This window comes from Haemorhous mexicanus, chromosome 3, assembly GCF_027477595.1.
Source record: "Haemorhous mexicanus isolate bHaeMex1 chromosome 3, bHaeMex1.pri, whole genome shotgun sequence".
NCBI classification, from domain to species: Eukaryota; Metazoa; Chordata; class Aves; order Passeriformes; family Fringillidae; genus Haemorhous; species Haemorhous mexicanus.
The window spans coordinates 102,247,728-102,265,999 of NC_082343.1; the positions used below are offsets into that span (position 1 = coordinate 102,247,728).

Below are 18,272 nucleotides of genomic sequence, written 5' to 3' on the forward strand. Positions count from 1 at the left end.
TCCATGGAATTCTGTGCTGGTTCTACAGCACCATCTTTCCCAACCCATTTTAACCTGATGACCTTTGCAATGTAGAAAGAATCCAAAGGTTTCCATTATATCAATCTTTTTCCTATTATAACCTCTTTATAAGAAAAAAGTACACATGCTGACCACAATCAAAAATCTCTATGCCTCTCCTTCTTGACTTGCTTTTGGAAAGAAGGAACAAAATCAAGCAATGGATTTTCTTGCCCATTTTCCATTACTCTAATTTAGAATATTTTGTTGAAATACTGCACTGAACAGAAAGCCTCTCCCTGTCCCCTGAGGGCATTTGTGATGCATTGATATACATGCTAAAGAAAGATTAGTGTTCCACAGGGACCACGGCTTCAAAAATAGCAGCATCTATGCAGTACAAAAGGTGCATTGCTCAGAGGGAATGTTCTGGAGTCAATCTGATGGCTTCTGTGACCTTTTTCAACTAGATGAGGAAGATCATAAGACCTATGCATTGCCCTCTTGGTCCCCAGCCTCAGAGCTGTCAATGCCTTGGTGAAAGCTGTAGCTGCACATACTTCCCTTGCAGCAGTTGTGATCTGACACAAAAGATGACTTTGAAGACAGAGCCAGGCCAGCCACAGTGCCAAATCAGCACAGGGCTGATAGCTGTGTTCTGATAATTTCACCTATTAAAATATTTCCTGAATTTATCATCAGAAAACGTGAGTCTAAAAGTAACAATTCCTGCATGCAGTGGTCCAGAATTTTAAAATGTAATATAAAAATCACAGCAATCATTGATTGCACATTGAGAGTGAAAGCTGTTTAATGTCTAGGAATAACAGCTAAGACATCTGGGTTGTTTTCTAAGCTCTGCCACAGATTTTTTGCATCTCCTGGGGCTGGCTACTTCAGCTGTAGAAAACTGCTCAGCAGCTGCAGCCTGCAGTGTTCTTTGGAGCCCTGGACCTTCACTCACTAAGAATGGGGATCCAGCTGGGACACACTGGGGGCTCTCTTATGGCCTTCACGGGAAGAGGAGATTTCATTGTCTCACACAGCTTGGAGTGAAAGCAAAGAAATCATCCAGAACCCAGGCAAAGTGTGCTTAAGCTTCTCCAGTACTGACCTCATCTAAGAATACAACGATAGAGGAGAGGAAAGATGGGAAAGGCAATATGAGAAAAAAAGATAGAAAGAAGGAAAGATGGGAAAATCTCCAGCTCCAGTGGGTCCTAAAGCACTTAAAGTCTTCACATTAAAATGACTGTAAAAATTCAAAGAATTATTGTCTCCATACACTCAAGGTATTACTGTGTCTTTGTGGGTTATGCCAAGGGAAGAATGTGTTGGTTGAAAGACATCAGGAACCAATGCTAAAGAGTAGCTTGCCTAATTCAGGAAGCTGAAAAATATAATAAGCAATATTATACACCCTCAGAAAATTCCTTTCCTTCACTTGCTTTCTTGAACTGTGCCCCCAAAACCTGTACAGAGGTCTGAGAAGTGTCTTAGATTCTGACATTTCCAAACTTTTAACTGACAGGGAGCAGAAATGCCACTGGAAAAAAGAGCATCAACAGATGAGAGAGGAATACAGGCAATTAGGGCTTCACCCTGACACATTTCCCCAGGGAAGCAGGCTCAGCAAAGTCAGAACTGTTGCTTGAGCAGGGTCTAAGACCCCAGTGCAGAAAGCATTTAAACAGGTGCTTTTGATCTGAACAAGACTTGACCAGATACTTAAGCACAGTTTGATGAACTGATGCTTGATGAATGATCACAGAATCGGACCTTTACATTATTCAGTTCAAAGCTGCATTTAAAGACCCTTCACTTCAATGTTTACAATGATCTCTTCTAGAAACATCACTATTCAATATAAACCTTGGGGTTTTTTTCTTTACAGTGGCATTAACTCCTGAAATTAAATTAATTAGTTGCTAATTTTCACTCAGTAAAAATGTGTTGACACAAGGAGTATAATAAACAGTGGTTGGGTCAGATAAATAGTGAAGCATTTACCTGACCCCAAGCCATTATTATAATTAGCTTCCTCTGACACATTACAGTGTGTTCTTCAATCTACCACTCACCAAACATCCAAAAGGACATCCACACAACAGCACCAGTTCACAGTTCCTGGCATACTGAGGAGAAATGCTTTCTGTCCCATAAACAGCATAGCAGAATGGAGTGTTAAGTCTTTCCAAGGCTTTAAGCACTGTGGGCATGGCTGTTCTTTCATTTTTTTAAGCATCATTTTACAGGAGAGTTGGACATTCAATTTTCTGTCAGAACAAATAAAAAACTTCTACACCTCAGGAGCAACAACAGCAACAAATAACCAACACTCATACAGAACTGCACCCACAGTGGAATCCTACAAGCCAACTGTGTATCATGCTTATTGCCCTTTGTCATGAATTTCCTCTTATTTGAATATCTGGCAGTATTATGGATGAAAAAAAAGATTCAATTTAAAGAAGATTATCAGCTGTTCTGAGTTTTTGAGTCAAATGCCAGATCTTTCCAGTTTTCACTATAAAATACAAACAGGTTATTTTTATAATCTGAAGAATTCTGGATTGTTTTTTTCTCTTTTTTTAAACAAAGGAATAAGTGATGTCATGGACAAACAAATATTGTGTTAGTTTGTTTCTAATAACGGACACATTTTTTAAAGTAAGGATAACAGGAAAAAACAAGATAAAAGGAAAAAAAGATGAAGTTAGTGTTGAATGAATTAATAGCAGGCAGGTGGCTGGGTGGGTGTCATGGCAGATAAACACTGAGATGAAGCCAAGGTAATTATAATTATAATCTGGCTAGTAATGCTGTCAGCTGAGGGTGTATAAAAACCTCGGTAAGTTAATACAGAGATGATCAGATCAACCTCCTTCCTGCCTGATCCCACAAAACACAATCTCATACATTCAAACAGACATTTTATGCATTTTTATTTTCTGAGTATTTCATGTATATTTTAAGAGAGTACATTTCAAGAGCGCTATTCTGTTGTAACCAGAGTTTAAACAACTTTCCACTCTCCTCATGAAATCCTGGAAAACATGAGTATGTAATCAGCTGTCTCTCCTGACCTCCATGTTTTGCTGGACAGAATTCACCACTTTCTATCATTCTTCTTCACAGGCTTTCTCTCCCCACTGTGCAGTTCATGGGGGTATAAAATGCTCAGGCAAACAGAAGTCAATGACAGATGTGTCGGCAGCACTTCTTTCTGCAATTTTACTAAATGGATGTAGTCCATAAAAGCAAACTTAATTAATGGAAACATTTTAAAGGCACTTATAATAAGCCTGGAAAACAACAGTTGCCAATAGCAAACTTTATTAAAGAATATTTTAAAATTATGTTCCTGAAGGTGACAAAAGATTTGTGGTGGGTTGACCTTGGCTGGGCACCAGGTGTCCACCAAAGCTGCTTTATCACTGCTCTTCTCAGCTGGGCAAAGGAGAGAAAGTATAATGAAAGGCTCATGGGTCAAGATAAGTGCAGGGAGAGATCACTCACCAGTGACCATCATTGGCAAAACAGACTGCACTTGGGGAAATTAGTTTAATTTATTACAAATCAAACCATGGAGAAATAAACCCATATCTTACAACAACTTTCCTCCAACCCTCCCTTTTTCCAAGGATCAGCTTCTCTCCTGATTTCTCTGCCTCTTCCATCCCAACAGCAGTAGGGGGAGGGGGAATGGGGCTGTGGTCAGTTCATCCCATGGTGTCCTTTCTGCCCCTTCCTCCTCAGCAGGCAGACTCCTCACGCTCTTCCACTGCTCCAGCATGGGGTCCACCCCACAGGAGAGAGTCCCCACAAACTTCTCCAATGTGAGTCTTTCCCATGGACTACAGTTCTTTATGAACTGCTCCAGCCAGCATGGGTCCCTTTCACAGGATGCACTCCTGCAGGAACAGGATGCTCCAGACTGTACCCCACAGGGTCCCAAGTCCTGCCAGCAAACCTGGTCCAACATGGACTCCTCTCTTCACAGGGACACAGATCCTGGCAGGGGTCTGCTCCAGTGCAGGCTTCCCGTGGGGTCACACCCTTCTTCAGGCATCCCCTTCTTCTCCATGGGCTGCAGGTGGATCTGTGCTCCATCCTGAACCTCCCTGGGCTGCAGGGACACAGCCTGTTTCACTCAGCTCTGGCACCTAGAGCAGCCCGTCCCCCTCCTTCTGCACTGACCTGGGGGTAGGTTGGGTGGGTTCCTCTCACATATTCTCACTCCTTCCTCCAGCTGCTGTTGCACCCCAGATTGGTGGGGGTTTCTCCCACTTCTTGACTACGCCATCCACGAGGCTCCACCGCCATCACTGATGGGCTTGACCTTGGCCAGCAGTGGGTCTGTGTTGGAGACAGCCGTCATTGGCTCTGCCAGACATGGGGAAGTTTCACGGGGAAGCTTCTTACAGAAGCGACCTCTGTAGCCTCCCTCTCTACCAAAACCTTGGCATGCAAACCCAATACAAGATTTTATGTGGGCAGTATTTTAACAAGGTATTTCTTTATTCAAATACTTTAAAAATCTTATGGGACTCACGTTTGCGACATAGCATGTTTTCTGGAGGATAAAAGTGAGACAGGACAGCTTTCCTGCTCCTGTGTGAGGGGCAGGAAATGCTTTTACTGTGTCTCAAGAGTCTTTTATTATTTAGAGACCTGAACCTGAAAGGTGCTGAGTGCTCTCAGCTCTCACTGACTTCGGTGTCACCTAGTCCTCCATCAGCTTCAATGGGATCTGAGGGAACATCACATCCCATAGCAGATGTTCACCCCACAGAGCATCTCCTCTAGCACACCCCAAATACAGAAACACCAAAGCCAATTCGGATCCAGCAGAGCTTTTAGATATATACTTAAGTTTCTCCTTAGCCTAACACTCTTGAGCAGGATTTAGCTACATGTCTAAAAATTAGTTTGTGTTTAAATATCTTACCTTCTTGAAAGAAGATGGCAGATTTTTTTTTTTTTATTTTCTGCGATGTGACAATATATCCTTTTAAGTAATAAGTCATATTTTTTTAAAAATGAAAAAGAAATACATAGTAAAATATATTCTCAGCAGGTAAATAACCTAGACAAGCCTCTCGTCATTTTCTAAAGCCATCACAATCCATTTTTGCTGACATACACTTTGCCTTGTTTTGTTGTGGTGGGGATTCTCATGGAGAATTTGAATAAGCCCCACATTCTTGCTGAACCAAAGGAAATGTCTTTCCTTAGGAAAATGCCCCCTCACACACCATCTGACACTGGCTTTCCAATCAAATATAAAAAGCAAAAGCAAACTGTCCCCACCATCTGTGACAAAGTCCCTTTAATTCTTCAAATACTTCTCTGTAAAATGTGGCTATTAGTAATAGCCACACATTTTGCTGCATTTGTATATTAGAGCTGTTTTCTTTCATTCCTGATTGAGACAGAATCATTGTTATTATTAACCCAGAGAAGTTCTCTGTGCTTTTTAATTCCAGAATAATGAAACTCATTGGAACTTGGCGGCATTGAGTCTTGCTGACTAATCATTGGCATTGGCTAATGGCAATTTTTAATCAAATCTTATTATTAAATCAGAATATAAAAGATTTAGAAAAATGCAAGGTTGCAGCTAGAGGTCATTAGTCATGAGCACAAGAAGTAATCAATACAATTATGGTTGCTCAAATTGTGTTGGATGGGCCAGGTGGCGCAGTGTGATAATGCGTTACCCTTTCACCCCGGCTGTCCTGCCTGCATCGCAGATAGCAGCGCCTCTGCTGCCTCCATCTAATCTCTGGTGGGTGCTTGAACGTGCAGAAACCGTTAAAAGGAAATCAGCAAAGTGGGCTAAATTCAATTCCTGCTCACACGGGTGTAAATTTTCAGTGGAGTTGTTCCAGATTTATTCTTGTCCCGTTGCAAATTTTTTAGCTGTCTCTTTTAAAACTAAGATATTGTTTTGGATAATAGGCATGAGATGGAAATGCTCATTTTACAATGCCATCAACAGTCTAACCTACTGTTATCCACTGTAGTGCCAGTATGAAGTAATAAAAATAAAGTCATTGCAGATTTATACTAAAGCTAACGAGTGCAGAGCTGGTTGTTAAGCAGTTTCTTGCAGTTCCTTTCTGTTACGAGAATGTGATACTGAGGTTGCCTTATTTTCTTTGTCTTAGGAATATATTTAATAAAGGATCCTCAGGAAGAAAAAAAGGGGCTAGGAAAGGCTAAAAATTTTGAAACTCTAGGTACCAGGTGGAGCTAGAAACAATCTGTGAAAAAGCTGCACTTCATCCTAATAAATAATTTAATCTCAAACGGGTGAGATGACACTAGAAAAATTACACTACCTGTAAATCTGGCCCTACTGGCAAGCATTCAAACAAAAATATTACCATCCATAAGCATTTACTTTCCAGAAGACATGCTTTTCTTTATCTCCTTTCAACAAAATGATTGGCTCAACTCCTATCTTAGGCAATTTTTTTAAGGATTTCACACATGCATCTGCCTGGACAAGGGGTGCTGGTCTCCCTCCCCTCTCATCAGAGAACATTGAAAAGTGCTTGGTTACCAACAGAGATTATGTCTGAGGCATTCACACATCAAGGGTATTACTTTCTCTGAGAATTGCAAAATTTCCCTAAACATTTTTTTGGAGTCCATTTTCTCTAACAGAAACACCATCAATTTCAATTTGTGTCATTTTATTCCTTGCATTTGTCTATACATCTACCCTCTAATGCAAACAAAAGGAAATTCCAACATTGTAAAAATCCTGTGTACTCATGAAGGTGACATTTCCTTACAAAAGCCCAACAGGCCAAAATAAGTAGACTACTGATTTTTTTCCCACCTTTTTGCAAACAGTGAAAATATCTCCTTTTTTATACATGCTTCATCCTGTGAACCTTCATATATGTATGAATAAGAAATAAAACTTCACACAAGCTAACTAACTACCAACCATATAGACATAATTGCTTTTGGAAATATTGTACTTGAAGACATTTTCATGTCAGCTGTATGTGTTTGAGTATCATCATAACATGGTGTTTACACCAGATTAATACCATATGCTGTGTGGGAATTATGTCAGGTTATAAATGGAAATACAGTATAATATCTGAAATTCAGGAGTGCTTTGGAATCTGATTTCTGCTAAAGTGCTGCTATTCTAGAAGAACATAAGTTTGAATAACATTACTTTTGATTTACAGCAGTATAGCACAGATAGAACCCCATTCCAGCTGCCTTAAATTTTGTTAAACAAGTGTTAAAATTATCACCAATTAAAACTGTTTCCACACACTGCTGGTGGATTCATAACCTCATTAAGGCAGCCAGGAGTGCTGCCACAGAATCATGGTGAGGCCTCAGATCTGATGAGAGTAATTTTTCTAGCTTTTCTTCTCCCAAAATGATGCCACTCTCCCATGTCTCCTCTAGGCCTCTTGTGAGACCTGTCAACACATTTTAGCTCAAAGCTGAAAGCACTTCTTTAATCTGCATTTTACTCACTGCCTAAGTAATTTAACAGTTGTCGAGCAGGTCAGGAATAGGAATAAAAGTACAAAAACACAAAAGTGGGGAAAGATGAGGGGTGTTTAGAACAGAGCAGAAGTGAGCCTAAACAGAAAGCAGTTAAAAACAGAAAAAAAAAGCAAATTAAGGAGCAGAGCAAGAGTACAAAAGCCAGTAAAATCCAAGAGAGCTTTCCACAGATTTTAATCAGACCCCCTGGGAATGACAGAGAGGAGAATAATAAAGGACATTGAGAGAGATGGCATCATTACAGTAGAAGGGCTTTGCAAAAGGAGAGCGGATGCTGACAGCAAGTGAAGGTTTACCAAGGGAGCATCTTCCCACACCGCCGAGGAAGAGGCAGCGGGCTCCTTCCTGGGCTAAGCCGACCAGCTTCAGGAGCCAGACTGCCACATCAAGTCAGCCTCGTGCTCCAGTCTCCATTCTGCTCTCCATGGGGCTCATTATCCGCGACTCCAGCTCAGTGCTCGGGCTCGCACACAGAGAGGCTTCCCAGCGAGCTGGGGCAGCACAGGGGCAGAGCAGCAGTACAGCTGGGTCACCCCCAAGTCCCTGCAGACCCGACCCACCTTTGTTTCACATTCAGGCTGCTCAAAATTAGGCAAACACCTGACCCCTTGGACAGCTTCTTAAATTCACACTCAACTTCTCCTGAGCAGAGCACATTACTCAGGTCAGCAGATTAGAAAAAAGGAAAAATATCCAAAAATGCCCTGAGTTTAAGTAACATTACATTATTAAATGTACAACATTATATGAGAAGCTTTCAGAAAATTACAGTATCTGAGATCACAAAAATAGAGGGTGTACTGGTTCCTGAGAAAAAAAAATTCAGGTCTAAAGACGATTTTTAATTTAGAGTGGATATGCATGCTAGCATCACAGCATCTCACATAAGGACTAAAGTATCTTCTAGATATTCCATGGAATGTTTTCTGTGTGCTGCAGTAAGTTCTCCCATGCATTTTCCACTGAAGCATATTCATGTTATTCACTTAAACATTATTTAACTCTCTTAGGGATGACAGATTGCCATTTTGATTAAAAATTTAAGAGTTTGCTGTTGATTTGACCCTGATTCATACACTGAGTAGGACGTGATATCTTTTGTGCTAATCTAGTTCCAAGCAGATAAAAATATATATTTATATATATATATATATGCACAGATATATGTATATAAAAAAAAACTGTGTTGGAGGATTGACTGTAGAAGGAGAGCATTAACTCTGTCTTTACACGGGACCTATTAATATGAAAATTATTGTAATATGATTAACGGCTCCTCTTAACACCAAAGAGAGTGAGTCTTGAGAGATTATTCTGCAAGATGATAACGTTTCCCTATCCAGTTTGTAACCCTAGGGAAAACTGAAAAAATATGGATTTTGACTTGAACAATAATGAAATGGTAAGTGATATAGCTTTGCTGTCTTATAATGACTGTATTAATTTGCAAGCTGTAGTGCTAAACCAGAATCGAGGTGCTCGAGGAGATACGCCTGTTATCTAGGCAACAGTTAATATGATGAAAATGCTATTTAGAAGCGGCTCTGTATTTTTATCATAAATATAACATTAATTCCTTGAGAGTCTCCATAAAGTCCTGGTAGAATGTAATAAATGCAACATAATCTAAAAGAGAAGACTGTCATTTATAACCATTCCCAATATTAGTTATGGATCTTTTACAGTTTAAAAGCACTTTCTATAAGAGAATCTGTCCTATATATTCCACCCCATATTACTTCCCCAGTTTAGAAAAATGACTCAAATGTGATAAAGAGATTCAATTTTTACCTTTTGCTTGCTTTTTTGAGTTAGCATGGCAGACCTTATCTATTAATTTGCCAGGGAGAATTTCTCTTCAATGATTTTTTTTCCTCAAAAGTGAAAGTCTTTTAAATTTTAATTTTAGTGGGAGAAGGAAGTACTCCACAAGCAAATGACACAAAATGGAACTATATATACACTGATGTTTTATCACTTTTCATCAGGCTGAAAGTGCAAAGCTTCTGTGAATGCAATTCTCTTACAATGGTCAGAATATTATATTACTGATATTTATGTAGGACTAGGCTGAATAAACCTTTTTATTAACTGGTGAGGCTGTCCAGTACAGATTTCATGTTATGTTTACTGAAGTTGAACTTAATTTGACAAGACCATAAACGACTGCTATTTTTTCTATGACAATAGCCCAACTTCAGCTTTTGGGAAACAATATTTTTTAAGTTTCCTGGAAGTCAGCATAGTGGTCTGAGAGCTGTAGACTGAACCAAGCAATAAACACAGGGTCATAATGAGTAACATGCAATTACACAATATTCAGTCCAGACCTCAATCAGAGCCTCTCTTGCCTGGCTTCTGCAAGGAACTCATGTTTTTTCTTGTCTCTCCTTGGATCACAGTGCAAATATGCTGGCACACTCTACACACACCCTTGGGCAGAAATGATGAGGCAGGTTGAGAAGGGGCAGTGGCCTCTACATGCTGCAGTACATCAGCTCTTCATATGGTGCTGCAAAGGGCTGTTCTCCTTCATGAGCCACTGCTCCAAGTGCTTCACCCCTGAGGATCTGTTTTACAGAAATATCTAACATGAGCTAATGGTCTGATGTTCATAAAGGGAGAGTATCCAAGATAGCATTGATAGATGTTTGCTCTTGCCTGGCTACATAAAACAGACAATCAGGTGGGTTTTTTTCCCAGTTTTCTTACAGAGTGCTGAACTAACTTTGGGCCTAGACATTATGGAAGTTCAGTTCAGCAGCTGCATGTTCCTCATGAGACAGATGTCTGCAACAGGCTGAAGGGTGTGATGTTGCTACAGACTTTGTAGGCAAGTCTGATGTTTCCAAATACTTAGTGGTATGATGGAATTACCTGAGGATCCTCAAGGATGGGGAACACTTAAATCCTTCTGGATAAAGGACAAAAAGAAACCCTGCTTTTCAAGGAAGGATTGGGAGTTCTAATTCTGCTTAAAGCAAAGAGAAAAAGAGATGGGGTTAATTTGGTTCAGCCCATGTCTTCTGATGTTTACCTCTGAAGTAAATTATCAGGTTTATTCTCCATGTGACAGTGCCATTAAAATGTACTGTGACATGTTGAAACAGACATCCGTCTCTGAAGGAGACAAACACTCAGGGAAAAAATATAGGGAATGTATTAAAATATGTATTCTGTTTAGGTTTTTTTTCATCACATATAAAACACCTCAAATTGTTCATCAGCCAAACCAGCAGCTGATTTATTATAAATGAGAATAGGAATATTATGAGACAAGATTCTCTCTGCTTACCATCCACACAAGCAGCTGCTCAAATAAGTTGTCTTTCTTTCTACATATTCTACACGTTGATGTGATAGCCACAGATTTCTGTATCACCAAACACAAAAGCCTCCACCACCTCCTCCTGAGATAGAACTGACAGAAATTTATTGGGAATCTGGAGGATATTCTCCCCACACTTGTATTTTCCTTTAAACACTCTCATTTTAAGGGAGCAGGAAGGAAGTTCTTTTATTCATCTTTGGTGTGCACAAAGTCTCAGTTTCTGTGCAGATTGCAGGATGTTATGGCATTGTCTATGTCAATATTGTCTGAGTGCATTCTTAAACCCTGTAGCTCTGAACAGGTAGGATTCTGTCTGTACCTAAATGATAAGACTGTATCTGCTATAAATATAATAACATCATCCACACGCACATTCAGATGGTTACAGAAGAGTAATGAGACATCTTGTTTTGCCAAATATACATCCTAATGAAAGAAATCAGAGACTACTTTTTAGCTCTTGAGACTTTTAATCTTTAAACATTTGAGTTCAAGTTCCTCTTGGCTCTGAGAATATTCAGCTTTTTATTATATTATTTTGTTCTTCCTTTCCCCACTAAAATCCTAGTGCATGATTTAATTACAAATAAGACTCTTGGCACATGTTTCAATTTTAAAAGAATTTTTTTTTTCTGCTAAATTTATGTCTTTTCTTCAGTGAAGGGACAAGTTTAAATTGCAACAGGGAACACAATCATCCCATAAAGGTTTGGAAAAGCCCTCATTTTCTTCTAAAGCTTAAAATACTTTTCAAAAACTCACTCCCAGCAAGGCTCTTTCAACACAGCTATTAAAATATAAGTGACCATTTTCATTTAGGTTTATGCAAAAAAGAATCCATTGTCATTTAAGTCTACTGCCAATTTCTCAGCTGGTATAAATCACCATTATTCCAGCTTAGTGGAGTAAAACTGTTGAACATCCAGTCCAGGATCTGGCTCCTGTTTTCTATTAACTCGGGTAAAGTGTACCTGGATGAAATCCTCTAGCCTGTGTTTTACAGGTAGTTAGGCTCCAAGCTCTAATGATCTCTCTTCTGCCTTTGAAACCTATGAATCTAATGAAAATTATGTGCATGTATCAAGGGGAAAATATACCTGTTTCCTGCACAAAATTCTTGTGCCTCATTTCACAAGACATTGAAACCTGGCTATTTCTTAAGCCAGGATTTCTTTTTGCAGTATTGATAATTATATTACAAACAGTAATTAGCACATGAAATTAATAAATCTTTTGCTCCTTCATTTACACCAGTTTCCCATATTGTATTAGTAAGCACACATTAGCTAATCAGCAGGTTGGGAGGGAAAGCTGCCAAAAGCAGATCTGATAATTGGCAGCAGTCAAACAATCATAGCAGGAAACTTTACACTTCCTGCGGACAAGGCTACTGATGGAGACAATGCTGAGATACAACATTAGGGGGAAAAAACTACAATGTTTTGTTCTTTCATGTTTCATTATCTCCTGTAAAACTGGATTCATATATCACAGGGAGATACAGGCATTTTGCACAGAAACTATATAGATAACCACCACTGGTTCAGGAAAACTTGGTAATCTAGTGATCACCTAGGAGCATTCACAGATTTGTCCTCTGCCAAATTTACAAGACATTGAAAACACAGTTCCATCTCTGTAAGTCCACACATGGTACAGTTATTACCGTAATAAATGATCACTTGACACATTTCACTGCTCAACATTGCTCTGAGAGAAATATCAACAAATCCATCCTCCAGCAAGGAAATTTAGACACACGTTAGCTGAATTTTAGACCCAATCCAACACTTAGATGCCTCAGATAATATTTAATTCAATATTCTAAATTTTCCCTCATCTACTGCTTAGCCTTTGCACCATCTGAAGTTCTTCAAGTTAAGACTAAAGTTTCCCTAGTCATGTCAGTGATTCTCCTTCTAGACATAGATAGAAACGCTTCAATTTTACAGTATAAAGAACCCAGGAATCAAAAATAGCTTTGACTCCAAGCATTATCCACAGCTTGGCATCCTTAATTTATCTTCTTCCTGAAGGCATTCTTGCTTATGTTTTACATCAAATATCCCCAAGACTAAATACAGTAATAGTATTTCAGAAAAGCAGAGTTGAAGAACTCCCACTTCTGCTCATTCATAGGTGACTTGGTCCCTCTGGGCCCCCATCTCTTAAGTCTCTTTCACAAGGAGGAACATTTTCCATAGGAGGACATCAGATTTCTTTTCTGCCAAATGGCCTATATCTGGACAGACAGGACAATTCCAAGAACCGCTCTTCAGGCTTTGACAGATATAACTGATATATATTCACTATATAAAGCAAAGGGATAGGAGAAGGCACAAGATTATAAATCCTAAGAATTAGCTTCCTATATCTTAATATGCATAGTGCCTACACACCCACAAGGCCAGTATTTAAGAAACACCCTTGGAACTAGCAGTTTCCACCATTTTTCCCTACTACTGATGGCTAATCTGTGTCCTTCCTTAAACTGTAGCCCCCCTCATTAGGGACCAAATCCCAACAAATTTCTGAATGTGCAGAAACCAATCTGTTTAGGAATCTTTTTTCTTCCTAAAGAAATAACATGTAATTTTATTAAACAATGGGGAGTGGGAAGGCTGAAAAAAAATCTTGAACTTAAAATCATAGCAAAACACAGAATAAAAGAATTTCAAATGGTAAAGGAAGAGAAGTCATGCACCTGGTCATGTATCTGGTCTGCCTAGACCTATCTATCCTATTCACTGTTTTTACTGTCTTTTACATTGGTTTTGTGCTGTGTTTCTAGTCCACACATATACAGGGCCCCAAAGAGAGGGTTCTCATCCACGCACGTTTTCAGGCAGGGAGCAAATAAACAAACACAAATCAATATAAACTAATGACAGAGAATTAACACCCAAAGAACAGTCAGCACATTGCACTCATTTTCAAGCACCTTCAGATGACAATGCTTCAAATAAGAGATGAGAAGTCCACTGAGATGTCCACAAAGAGACATACAGAGTAGGATCCAGAAGAGCAAGATCCAGTCCAGTCTGCCAGACTGCCTTTGCTGACAATGAGGGTAGATACACTCCTTGGAAGGTGTGGGTTTTGGGAAAGATTTGTAATACTTCTGCTGTGTAGGAATGTGATCACCATCTGCTCAAGTCTGTTGAATTTTGCCTCTAAGATTTCCTTTAAAGATCTAAGATGGAGCTCTTTGGCCAGCAAATTCTGGGACTGTACATCCTACCCTCATCTGCATCAAATATATGGAAAATGAATCCACAAATTTGCACTGCTTCCTCCTACTAAGTGCTGAATACTTAAAGCTCTCAAGCATAACAGGACTTCAAAGAATATTGTCATTACTACCAAGTATCAAAATCAGAAGGAAAATTCAGGGTAAAATGCCATCCTTGAGGTAATCCCTAATCTCCCAAAACATAGCAGCAAGCTTTGCTTTTTACTTTCAGTGCAAGCAGATCAGGACCCTCTGGTAAACCATGTGTTTAGTGGATTAAATGTTCACATTTCCAAGGTCGCACAGCAAAAGGGAATGATAGTTTTCCCCTACAAATTTCAGATTTACCATTTAATTAATTGACTTTGGCAGTTGGCACACAACCTTTTAAAAAAAAATTCTGAAATGTCAGCCTTGAACTGGGAAAAAAATAATTTGATGAATTTAATCTAAGTGCCAACCAAAGCACAAATGTTCCCTGTGGACCCGTTACAACACTGGAGTTCATAACTGATTGCTTGGGAATGAGCAAACTAATGCAGCAAAATATTTACTAGCCTAGTAGATGTAGTTTAATATATACACTCTACTTGCCAGATATTTATACCTGTATCCTGTAGAATCCTGAATTTTTCAAACTTGTTAAATTAATTAATTTGATTAAGGTAAATAAATAGAAATACAGGTTGCTCTTTTCCCAGTCAAGAAGTTTCAGTGACAGAGGGTATTCATTTATTATTTCTTTTTTTGCTGTTTTGTTGTTTTAGAAATGTAAGAAAACAAAAAAAATTTGTTCTCCTCCTTACTCTACATACTTTTCATGTAAATTATATATAGTTAACTGGATAGTCTTCAGAAATGAACTTCAGGTACCATCTGTATATTTTTCTGGCACTATTTATTTGCAATTAACCAGGGCCTTATGTTTTATCCTCTGCAACTTAGAGTCTGAAATCCTGGAGGAGGTAAGTTTAGCAGAAGGGAATATTGAATTCAGCATCAGGCTTTCTAATGAGCAAAACCTAACTCACTACTCCGTATTTAAACCATTGTGCCTGAGAAAGACTGTTTTTCCTAGGTAAGAAAATTCTCTTGGAAAAGAAAAATACAAAAAACCCAAACAATCTCAGTTTTAATAGCACCTGCAAGTGCAGATTAAACTATTTGTAACGATTCATTAAACTTGGTGTCTCAGATACTACACCAGTGAGAACAAGCTCCACTGTTTTCACCAGAACACAAGGACTTAACTGGTAACTGAGACACTGTAGTGATTTACCCCAAGGGACTCAAGGTGTCCAGTCCTATAATAACCTTCTCATGCTGCAGAGCTTCTCCTGAGGTCAGTGTTTAAAAAGCAGAACCTGCAAGAGAACAGATATTCATGAGGCACCAGAAACTTTATTGATGCTGGAGACGGTTTCTTCTTCTCTTCTTTCAACCCACCACACTCATCCCACTCCACCCACAGAAACCACACATCTTGAAACTTGCAGATGCACTCATCTATCAGTAGAGACACACAGCTTTGGGAGAATGCTTGAGCAAAATGCAGCAAGCTCAGAAAAATCCCTTTATTCATAAAATCACCCAAATTATCTGTGTGCAGCTTCCTATATGAGAAGAAGTAGTCAAAGATACAGCAATGAGGCAGAGCTATGACCCATACCAACATTTTCCAGGAAGAAATAGGCAGATAAACACAGACAACTGCATCACTATTAGCTAAATCACTTCTCTGCTTTTGAACATGAAGCTAAACCTAGCAGGCAGCAAATAGTTTGTCACAACATGGCACACCTCATGTCTTCATAGCACTGCTTTTACTAATTGTATTTCAGTGTCTTAAATGCTGTGTTAGGTGCTTTAGCACCCTTCCTAGAAACACCCACCTATGATGGTAAGATTAGTGGAAATGACTTGTGATGCTGAAAATATAAACTTTTCATCCCAGACATTGGTCACATTCTGCTAAGCTGAGTGAAATTCTCTGAAACCTTATAGTATGCAAGTACATCTGTGTGTGAGCATGTACAAAAGCAAGTGAGGGAGTGGGTGGGGGAAATATGTGTGGTACAGAACAAATAAAGCAGAAAACCCCAACCTTATCTCTTGCTGTGCACAAGGAAAGTCTATTTGTGTCAGTGCAAGTAATTCTGAAGCAAACAAACAAGACAAGAAGGAGTAAATGACCGTGTTTCCCTCCAGTTTTTTTTATATCATCCCTGAACATTGGTATCAACACATTAAGGAGAGGGAGCTGGTGAATTTTACAAGCAGGAGAACATGAATAAACATCAACATAAAACAGGGAGCTAAGAAGTGATGAGGATTTTTGAAATTGGACTGCCTGGTTAAATTAAATCAGGATGGGGGAAAAAAATATAGCCAAACCACAAAATATTGGCCTCTCCATTGCATAAAAACTATTTCTTGGTACAAATTTGCTGGAATCAAGCAAGAAACACAGACAGCCTGAACTCCCATCTCTCTTCTCAGGTTCATTAGCACCAAAGGGCACGATGAGGAAGCTGTGACTGGGAAGAAGTGGCCCTGCTTTGAGCATCTCTCCACTGTGGTCACAGCAACTGCCATCAGCTACCACACACATTCACATGTGGGCTTTGCATATCATACAGATTACAGAGCAGAACAACAGAAAGTACCCTTCAACGTGGGAACAGTTTTTCTGCATGAGACCAAGAGCATTTCCAGCCTTTTATCTCATTTCCAGCAATGGAGCTAAGGAAGGGGAAAAGAACAGGGCAAATATATACTCAGAGTTTCTTGGTTGACTCACTCATCCCTTCATGATGTGTTGTCAGGGACTCTCTGATAAGAAGATATTTTAATAGTTCAGTGGCTTTTTACTCCACGAACATGTTTAACAGCTTTCTTTGAATGTCTAAATTTCTTTTGCATTCATGAAATAATGAGCTGCACACATCAACTATGCACCTGGTATTTGTTTCAAACCTGCCATCCAGTGGTTTACCTGTGGTGCTTTCTAGATGCAGTGTTACCAGAAGGGTTAAATAATAATTCTGTATTCACTTCCCTCCTCCACGATCTCAGGCATTCTCTTCACTTGCTCCTTTCATACCAAAGACCCACAGCCTATTTTATCTCCCTCTGAAGAAGCTGCCCCACACACTTGACAACCTCTCCTGCCTTAATCACTGTTGAGATCTGGGCTGATGGTTTTGGAGAACTCAGATATTCCTTCTGAGTTAGAAGAGCCAGTTCAAAAGTCACTACTGTATATATAATGATAGCTTCTCTTTACACTTCTAATTACTGAATTGTACCTGACATTTTGTCTGTCAGACAGTCAGTATCATCATACTCCTCTACAATTCTTTCCAGCATATATTTTTTTCTAATAGCTTTATATTATTTGTAAACTATGTTGTTTCAATATTTCTTTTGCCAGTTCTTCTACTGACTGTCTCTCGTTTATATCTTTGAGGGACTTCACTGATGATTTTCTGCTGGAAAAGCTGACTGTTTTTTCTTATGTTTTTAATTAGTCTTTATGAAGAAGCAGATATGCAGAAGAATGGGATTAAATAAATATGAAAAATTGGTCTGTTATGATGCAGTGCTGCAAGTTTCATTATTGCTGCTTCTTGTGGTACCTGTGTAATAAGGTCCACAAAATAAAAGTTCTTCCAAAAACACTCCACACTACGGAACTAAGGATCTTTGGTCAAGCAGCTATGTCATACAATTAAAAATAATGTCTTTTAGCTGAGAACCCTTCATTAACTTTTCGTTAATAGTTCTGGAAAGGTTTTTGTATTGAATACTGTCAGTTTTCCACAAAAACATCTACAGTATTCTGAAAAAAAATCCCCCAAACACAAAGTGCTTAAACTTGTAAATGGTGCCACAGTGGTGACTAATAGCAGTTGTATATGATTTGCCTTATTCTCATGTCTCTGAGCAGGGCATTCTGGTTAGGTACTATAATTTCTCAGTGTGCACCACGGCCACAAAGTTCAATGATGGAGTTTCAATATTCAAACCCTACCTTGCTCTTCAAAAATAGCTCAAGATACATGTAGAAAAACTATATAATCTCCCACTATTTTCAATTCTTGTGCTTTTTAATTTTTTTATTATTATTATTAATTATTCTTGAGCTGAGTAATTTTG

The 18,272-nt window shown here is 39.0% G+C and overlaps 1 long non-coding RNA gene across 12 annotated transcripts in view; it reads right to left on the reverse strand.

Moving 5' to 3' along the window:
* Positions 1-2,928: 2,928 nt before the first annotated feature.
* Positions 2,929-18,272, reverse strand: part of LOC132325480 (uncharacterized) — a 226,091-nt gene continuing 210,747 nt past the window's right edge. For 11 of the 12 annotated variants that reach the window (XR_009485956.1, XR_009485958.1, XR_009485961.1 and 8 more), the window contains one exon: positions 2,929-15,478. This is a non-coding gene — a long non-coding RNA (uncharacterized LOC132325480). The remainder of the gene's footprint in view (positions 15,479-18,272) is intronic. The other variant, XR_009485959.1, reaches the window with a different exon arrangement.